Below are 9,480 nucleotides of genomic sequence, written 5' to 3' on the forward strand. Positions count from 1 at the left end.
CATTTCCTTCTCTTCCCTTCCCTCGTCACACACACTGCACTCTCCCTTTTCATCTCTTCCCTTCCCTGCCTTGCCACATACACACTACCCCTGTCACTCCTTTCCTTCTCTTCGTGCTTTATCCCTCCCTCCTCCCCCCTCCACACAACTACAGTATTCCTACCCTTTATCCACACACAGTGGATATCCACACTCCCTTTCCTTCTCTTCCTGCACACACACAATGCACTGCCCTTTCCCTTCTCCACACAACCCCCCCCCCCCCAACACTACATGGCCTCTTCTCATTTTCCCTTCCCCCCACAAGCTACTGTGGCCCATTCCCTCTATTCTCTTCCCTTCTTTTCTTCTACATGCACAGACAACACTATCCTCTCCCTTTCCTTTCCCTTCTCTACCCACTCCACTTCCTGTCTCCTTCCCTTCCATTCAACATGCACACCCTACACTATGTTCCCCTTCCTCCCACCCCTCATCCTAACACACAAGGGCACTGTCCTTTCCCGTTTCCCCTTCCATTCCCTCTCACCCACACTACTCTGTTCTCTCCCTTCCCCTCCCCTCCCCACACCACACTATCCTCCATGTACGTGTTTTACTCCTCCCTCCTTCTCCCCCGCACACTACCCAGTCCCTTCCTTTCCACAGTCAGGCACTACACTATCCGTTCCCACCTCCACGCACTACATTATCCCCTCCGTTCGCTGTCTTTATGTTCCTTTTTTCCTACACACATATTCTAACTTGTCTTCCCTTCCCACCTTTTCTCCACATCCACCCACACATACACACTACGCTGTTCTTCTCCCTTCCCTTCTCTTCTCCACACGAACTACTCTCTCTTCCCATTTTTCCCTTCCCCACATACACGAGACTGTGCTATTCCTTCCCTCTCGTGTGTCACCTTCTGTTTTCTACACAGACACTATACTCTAGCTTTCCTTTCCTCCCTTCTTCCGCACAACACACACTCCCCACTACTCCTTCCCTTCTCTGCACACACACTACACTGTACTTTTTCCATTTTCCCTCACCCAAACTGCAGTATCCCTACCCCCCCCACTAAATTGTGCATTCCACGCCCCTCCTTTCCTTTGCACACACATTTACATTGTCCCTTCCCTGCGATTCCCCTTCTTCACACACGTACCACTATGCTATCCCTTTCCTACAGACACATACACACGCTCCCCCATCCATTCTGTTCCCTTTTCCTTAACCACACATACATACACTGTTCCTTCCCCAAACCACACACTACCCTATTTAGTCACTTCTCTCCTTTCCTATATACACACAAGACACCACAGTATCCCTTTCCTTCTTTCTCTGCTCCCCCCCACTCCACTATCCCTTCTCTTTCCCCCTCCACACTTACACACTACATTGTCTGCTCCTGGCCCTTCTTTCCACGTATACACACATTATACTGTCGCTTATTGCCCCCAACATACATCCTATACACGAACTTTCTTTACCACCCTCCGCCGCCACACGTACTGCATCTCCTGCCTTCCCTTCTCTATGCACAAACGTTACGGTCTCCCTTCCCTTCTCCACACAGACATACTACATTATACTATAGTTTCGTGTTTTCCCTCCCCTTCCCTCCCCACCAACACTACAGTGTCCCTCTCAGCACACAAACAATAGACTGCCTCTCTTCTTCTCTCTTGCCATTCTCTTTGTGGTCTTTTGTTATGCAGAAGATGTTCAGTCAACTCTTAGTTCTGCCTAGGAAGGAAACGTTCTATAAGTAGGTGTAGATTAGGTGTCTCCAAGGAGAAGGTGAGTTCAGAGTCTTTCTGTGTTGCCATCTTGGGCCAGAACTCTCATTGCTGTGGGTCGGGTTTAAGAGTAGGAGACCGGTAATTTCAAAAGAAACTTGGGAACTCTTCCCCCTTATTTTAGGATCTCAAACAGGATATTGCCTGCATTGAGTAGGTGTTTCTCTGGAAATTTGTTCTGCTTGAAAGATCACTGACTCATGGCTTCCTAATACTTTCAGTCCATCGCTCTGTAAAATTAAAAGATGCATATGTGAGTTGGCTTAGCTTTATCTAAGAAAGTAGGAGAAATTAAAACTTGAATTAGTTAACATGTTCATTGGCTCATTTATTCTCTAAACAGTCACTGAACATGTGCTCTTTGGAAGACATGTAGGTGTTCTTGGGTCGCTATGGATTTTGTGTCTAAGAGCAGTTGGAAGCTGTGTCAGGGTAGTATAAAAAGGATGGAAGAGATTCAATTCCAGGTGAGAGCAGCTAAGGGTCCTTCTGGACATTTGGGAAACCAGTTTTTTCAGTGGAAGGGATGTTTCAACCTTAGCTATGTGGTAGGTGAGGTCAGGCTGTGGGAGACCCTCAGATTGTGTGGCTCAGCGTGGAGAGATTTAAAGAATAAAATGTAGAATGGCTCTTCATACTCTGTTTTAAAAATGTTTTTAAATGTTTGTTTATTTTGAGAGAAAGAGATAGGGACAGAGAGAATCGTAAGCAGGCTCCACTCTCAGTGCAGAGCCCAACGTAGGGCTCCATCCCACGACCATGAGATCATGACCTGAACCAAAATCAAAAGTCAAATGCTTAACTGACTGAGCTACTCAGGCACCCGCACCCCCCCCCCCCCCAGTTACTCTTGAATTCCGGATAAACTAGAAAGAAAGTTTCCATTGGGGGAAGAAGCAAGGTAGGTGCTATAAGTACTTGTCTCATGCATTTGATCACGGTGAGTGAAGTAATTGTTTTATATTCTCAACTGCAAATACATGCTATCTTCCATAAAAAAGGAAAGATAAGGGGTGCCTGGCTGGTTGAGGTGGTAGAGTATGTGACTCTGGATCTCATGGTTGTGAGTTAGAGCCCCATGTTGGGCATAGAGATTACTTAGCTTCAAGGGTGGATGCAAGAACCCACAAGATGGAGGTGACAGCCAGGGAAATGATCCGTAGGCTTTGAAATCTAATAAGGAACTGACAATATTTACTCAATGGTATTTCAGAAGTGCTACTGTCCACTGCCTCTTGTACCTCCCGTTTGCTTATTTCTGAACAAGAGTGTCTCCGATCCCGCCATTGCACACTGATGTGTCAGGACAGATGACCTGTCTCCTTGCTTCCTAGGTCCACAAATAGGGTTTGACTCTGCTTAATAAACTTCCTCCCAAGAGCCTCTTCATCTACAGCTACACTTAGAGATTTAGATGATGAGACTTGAATTTCGAGCTGATGTAACGGGATAAGACATTTTGGGATCTTGGGCAAGTTTTGCATAAAGTAGGGACATGAGATATTGGGCCCCACAGGGTGGACTGTGGCAGACACAATCCCCTTATAACGAAGGCGATCAGATGTCATCCCCATGATTACATCACATTATAAGTGTTGGGTAAGTAATTAGAAGCACAATATTATGCGGACTCAAAAATTTGTCTCCACAAAATACATATAAAATAAAAGCCAACTGGACTTAGTAGGGAGAGACCTTTCTTCATAAAGAATTAACGCAAAGGTGGAAAGGGAACTACAGTAGGGAGAATGTCAAGCAATAGTTAGGCAAAAAGAGTTTTCCTTTTGGAGAGAGGAGTGCACAAAGCTAGAGAGAACTGGATACAGGGAAGCAGGAGAGAGGGTGGTGTGAATGGATGGAAGATCGGAGAATATTTTACCCTGAGGCCAGCCTGTTCACAAGAAGGGTTGTAGCTGGCTCTGGTAAGGGTGGGCATGGAGGGGAAGGGAAGCTTAACCAATGTGGGGCTAATAAGCATTTTGTTTCAATGGGATCAGTGTCGACAAGCACTTGAGCTAACTATTTATGAGGCCAAGAACGGGATTTTTGAGGATCTGTGTGTGGCCTTGTCATAGGTAAACAAAGGAGCGCCCTGAGTCTTACCTAAGTGATATGGAGGATGGATCTTTGAAGCAAGCGGTTTCCTGGAACACAAAGAACGTGCGAACTGCCTCAATTTGACTGTTTTCCGGATCAGAGGGCTCAGGTAACATTCAACATTATCATGTGGGAAAGAACAAAGTTTTATTAATGAATAAGTATTAAGCCAGACTAGGATGTACATCCCAGGCAAGCAGACAAAGCCCAAAAGAAATCTTACTCTTCTATATTGCCAAGCAGATACAACCCATTATACACACGTTCTTAAGAGAAAAGATAACTAATCCCCAAGTAAGATGACTTGATGTCTCCATTTGTCACACATATTTCTTCCTAAATGTACTTTTCTGGGATGTAAAATTGGTAAGAAGCTTCTTTAGAAAAAGTGTAAATAGAAAACCTTTTTCTTTTAAAGGCTACAGTAAGTGCTATTTAAAAAGAGGTGGGTCAGGGGCGCCTGGGTGGCTCCTTTGCTTAAACGTCTGACTCTCGGTTTTGGCTTGGTCATGATGTCACGGTTCCTGAGTTTGAGCCCCACATCCGTCTCTCTGCTGTCAGCACAGAGGCTGCTTCGGATCTCCTGCCCCTCCCCTGCTCTCTCAAAATAAATAAACTTAAAAAAAAAAAAAAAAAGGCAGGGGAAGTCTCATTCCCTTTTGACACAAAAAGAATAAAACTTTTTAGTTTTTAATTTACTTATCCTGATAATACCCCCCTTTGTTACTGAAAACCAGTAGAAATACAGTTTTAGAAATCATCTCATTGCCATTTCTACCCTTCTCTGGGCAAATTGCAGCCATCTATATAGCCAACAAGTCGTTAGTAAATTATAAAGCGATGCAATTATAAGAATAAGGTAGGATAAATTCAGTACATTATTTGCCTTGGGGGAAAAACTTTAAATATATCATACTAATAGTTAATAGTCAAAGCATATTCTTGATTATCAACGTGTGAAACTTCTTCATCATACATTAATTTTACAAACTGTTGTGATGCTTTATTGCTTAAGCTTTCAAATAATTAACTATCTGAGTAGTATTTAGTAATTCCTTATAAAATATTACCCAATCCAAGCCTAAGGGGAGCTTAACTCTAGAGCCTCGTGATCTAAATTTTTAACTAAGAGTTGTATTTCTCCTGAGTTTCCCTTAGTCACAGAAGTAACATCTACATGAGGGCTTAGGCCCTTCAATAACAGCTCCAAAGAATTTTTCCCACACGTGAAACAGACACCCATGGCCATTATTAAGAGACACTTGTCAGGGGCTCCTGGGTGGCTCAGTCACTTAAGCATCTGACTTGACTTCTGCACAGGTCATGATCTCTGGGTGTGAGATCCAGCCCTGTTTGTGCTTGGCCCTGGGTGGGGCGCCTGCTTGAGATTCTATCTCCCTCTGATCTTCCCCTGCTCACTCACATGCAAATGTGCACCTCTCTCTCAAAAAAACATTCCTGTCAAAGGGCACAGTTCGAACTTCCAGGTTTTACTGTACATGACAACTTTTTAAGCCTCAAAGACAAGCCTTCTGAATACCAGACAGCATTGGTTTATCTGTATATATTGGGGCCGGAGAGGATTTGCACCCCAAGATGAATGGGGTGACACCTGCTCTGTCCTCCGATGCCTCTATTCATAAGTAATCGATTTTTTAGAGGCCAGTACCTGCTGGGTGGGCCCTGAGGCCCCACCTCTCAGGTCAGGTACACCAGGTCTTGTGGGCCTTACAGTCCGCAGCCTGCCTCTTACCTCAGATTGCAGCCCAGCTCTCATGCTTCTCATAGCCACTAAATGACTACCCTCCCTTCAAAAAACAAAAACAAACAAACAAACAAAAAACTGGTGATCCCAATAGGAAGGGCTGGTTTTTCTCATATTGAAGAAAAATGTGAATCATATGGTCTTTTGGTTAACTTTGGCGTATTGACATTTATCAGCTTAACACCTTTTTTTTTAAGTTTATTTATTCATTTTGAGAGAGACAATCCTAAGCAGGCTCGTGCGGAGCCCAGTGCAGGGCTTGATCTCATGAACCACAAGATCATAACCTGAGGCGACAGCAAGAGTCAAATGCTCAACCAACTAAGCCAGCCAGGTGCCCCAGCTTAACACCTTTTTTTTATGTGCTTTGTTCCAACTGACTAGTTCAACTACTCTTGATCCTGGTGCCTTCACATGAGGGCATGGTCTTATATTCAAGTTCTCAATGACTCCATAATGTTTATCATCAATACCTTCCTGTTTACCTGGTGTGTGGATGACATGGGAATTGTGTAGGCAGAATCTTGACTAAGATGTAAAAGTGGACCCAGGCTAGCGCGCATAAGGTACAAGAACCTGTGTCCTCAAACACAGCAGGTGATTAATTAGCATACCTGCTGTTTGTTATTAGCATAATAAAGCTAGGCCTTAGTCCCCTTGTGCAGGGAAATCCACTAACGAAGGGAACCACCACACGTGTAAAAGATCACGGCCTCTTTCCTTCCAGGACTTGATTTGATGTAGGGAAGGATAAAGAAAAGCAGGGGAGCAGGGAGGGGGGTAGCTGAGAAAGGGAGGAGGGTTCTGTGAGAGAAAAAGTCCCTTTCATTCTCATTTCCTCTTCCATGGTTTCCAATTTTTCTTTCTGGCTCTTCAACTCATATTCAACTTTCCTGTAAGAATGATATGAATTCCATACATACCAATAAATAACTCATTTGGTTGAGATGAGGACCTTTTGAGAATCTCTGCAAATACATTAATTTATACAAATTAAAAGACGTGCCCTCGGGCCACTGCAAGAGGAGATTCTTACAGGTACACCATTCCTTATGTGACAGATTACATGTTAAAGACAACCATAGGCAACATTCCCAGCTTCTCTTATTTTCCATAATCAAAGCTAATAGTGATCCTGGGAGTTTAGAGCCCACATTATCATGCTTTTTTAATAATAAAATCTTGAATTCAGAGAGGTTGGTTTCTCTGACAAGTATTCCAAAAGAGCAGAGAGCTAGAAGGAAGACTTTATGAGTGAAGGTCTCTTACTTGAGTCTTGTGGGTCCACAGAACTTCTGCACATTCACTCAATTTAGGAACTTCCAGAAGTCTTATCCTCATTTCCAAATCTGTGGTGGTAGTTAATGAAAAACAAAATCTCCTGCCAACTCAGAAAGGCCTCTCCACAAAACACAGGAAAGAGAGAAAACAGTTTTATTATTTAATAAGCACTGAACCAGAATGTGATACCCATCACAATGCTAAAGAGATTGCTGAGACAGAAAGAGATCTCACCCTTTTATGCAGCCAAACAGATATAACCCATTATATCCGTGATCTTAAGATAACAGTAACTATTCCTCAAGTAAGAGGACTTTACGGCACCATTTACTACACCTAGTTCATCCTAAATTCACCTGGTAATTTGGGGTGGGGGAGAGTATCTTTGTTAGCTAAATGTCTTTATCCAAATGGAAGAAAAAACTCATTTCTTTATGACAGAAGACAGGTGCTGAAGTTAAATTCTCAGGGAGACTGGGAGATAGGGGTGCTGTCTTAATGTTTATGTTTCAAGGGACTCCCACTTACTTAAGAATAAATTCCTGGGCTGCAAATTGGCAAGAAGCTTATTCAGCTTTTAAGAGTTACAAAGATCTCAATGAAGCAGAAAAAGAATTTACAAGTTTTTTGTTTGATTTTTCAGAGAGAGAGAGAGCACATGTGAGCGAGAGGGAGAGAGAGAATATCTTAAGCAGGCTCCATGCTCACCATGGAGCCTGGCAGGTGGCTCGATCCCACGACCCTGTGATCACGACCTGAGCCAAAATCAAGAATCAGATGCTCAACTGATGGAGCCACCCAGGCTTCTTGTACCAGAAAGAATGAAATTTTATTTTTTTAATTGAGGTATAATTGACAAATATCTTATCAGTTTCAGGTGTACAACATGATTCGATATTGGTACTTTTTTCCTATTTTAAATTTTTATTCACCCTTGTGTTTATCAAAGGGGGAATGGGACGCCTCTGACTGGATATTATATAAGACTCCCTTTTGCTAGCAGAAATGTTCTTGCTATGCTGGTGGCCCTGAAGAAAAACCCTGTCATGCTGTAAAGTACCTGTGGAGAGGGCCGGTGTGGAATGGGCCACATGTCACGAAATTGCAGGCCGGCCACCAACCAAGAGCCAGCAACAACAACAAAAATGACGTAACCACAAAAACTTTTTAGCACCAATGCCAACAAAGTGAGTGAGCTTGAATTCATCTCTAGTTTGGTCTTCAGATGAGAACACGGCTCCAACAACACCTTTGATGCAGTCAGGTGATACTTTACCACAGGGAGCACAGTTGATTTTTAGCTGGACGTCTTACACAGAGAAACTGTGAGATAATAAATTTGCATTTATGCAGCTACATTGGTGATGGTTTGTTACACAGCAAGAGTAGAAAATGAATACAAGAAGAGTCAACCATATTTACCTAGATATTAACTCTTTCTTTGGGTCTTTCTTCACCCCTTGTATCCCCAGGTTCTAAGCCTGAAGCGGTTACCTGCTGACAGGAAAAACTGGTTCGTGAAACATTTGAGTAAGTAAGTGGGAACCGTTTGCTCTGTGGACGTTGGAGGTACCTGGAGAGAAGAATGGAGAGCAAAGGTGAAGGCGGGCCTTGTTCTGGGCTGAGAGCTGCCTACCATCCTGAGTGTGTCAATGAGATAACCAACACAGCGTCCTCCTCCTCCACTTCCCCTTAACCTCAGACCCTGTAGACTTGTTTCTGGGTGACTCTTTGCACATTGAAGGATAGACTGTCAGAATAAAGTCTTTCTCACTACAATTCCAAAACCAGTTAGACGGTGGGAAGTCCCCATTTACACACATCACGTCCGGGGCACAACCCGCCCCGACTGGTGGGAGTACACTTGCTAGAGGAGGCGGCACTCACGGTGAACATATCCACAGCTGTCTGCCGGCCATCACTGTGGAATCACCATCACTCGCTGCTTCCTGACTTCCCTCGGCTCAGACTAGCCCTGATGACAACAAGGAGACAGATCTCCTCCTTGTACCCTAAGTACCGTAAACCCCCGTGTGGCTCTCTGTGTGAGGTTGCCCCTGATAAATAGAATCTGCAGGATAACTCCACAAGGGCAAACGAATGGGGAGAGGCCCGAAAAGACCTCAATAGACATTTTACCAAACAAGACATCCAGATGGTCTACAGACACCTCAAAAGATGCTCACCATCACTAATCAGTAGGGAAATGCAAATCAAAACCACAGCAAGGGATCACCTCACACCTGTTAAATGGCTGAAATCACAAGTGTTGGGGAGGATGTGGGGGAAAAAGTAACCATCATGTGCTGTCGGTAGGAATGCAAAAGGGTACAGCAACTGTGGATTTACCCAAAGAAGACAAAAATACTAATTCAAGACGATATATGCAGCCCCTGCTTATTGTATTATTTACAACAGTGAAGATAAGGAAGCAACCTAAGTGTTCATCATTAGACAAATAAATAAGGAAAATACGGGGTGCGCATGCACGCACACACACACTGTAATATGCTTATTCATAAAAAGGATGAGGGACACCTGGGTGGCTCA

At 43.8% G+C, this 9,480-nt stretch overlaps 1 long non-coding RNA gene across 1 annotated transcript; it reads right to left on the bottom strand.

The window, feature by feature from the left end:
* Positions 1 to 407: 407 nt before the first annotated feature.
* Positions 408 to 7,245, bottom strand: LOC123594490. Its single transcript, XR_006710756.1, has 3 exons — positions 6,919 to 7,245; positions 3,891 to 3,931; positions 408 to 2,017 (listed from the first exon to the last, which is right to left on the bottom strand). It is a non-coding gene; the product is annotated as an uncharacterized LOC123594490 (long non-coding RNA).
* Positions 7,246 to 9,480: the final 2,235 nt, after the last annotated feature.

Source organism: Leopardus geoffroyi, chromosome X, assembly GCF_018350155.1.
Source record: "Leopardus geoffroyi isolate Oge1 chromosome X, O.geoffroyi_Oge1_pat1.0, whole genome shotgun sequence".
Taxonomy (NCBI): domain Eukaryota; kingdom Metazoa; phylum Chordata; class Mammalia; order Carnivora; family Felidae; genus Leopardus; species Leopardus geoffroyi.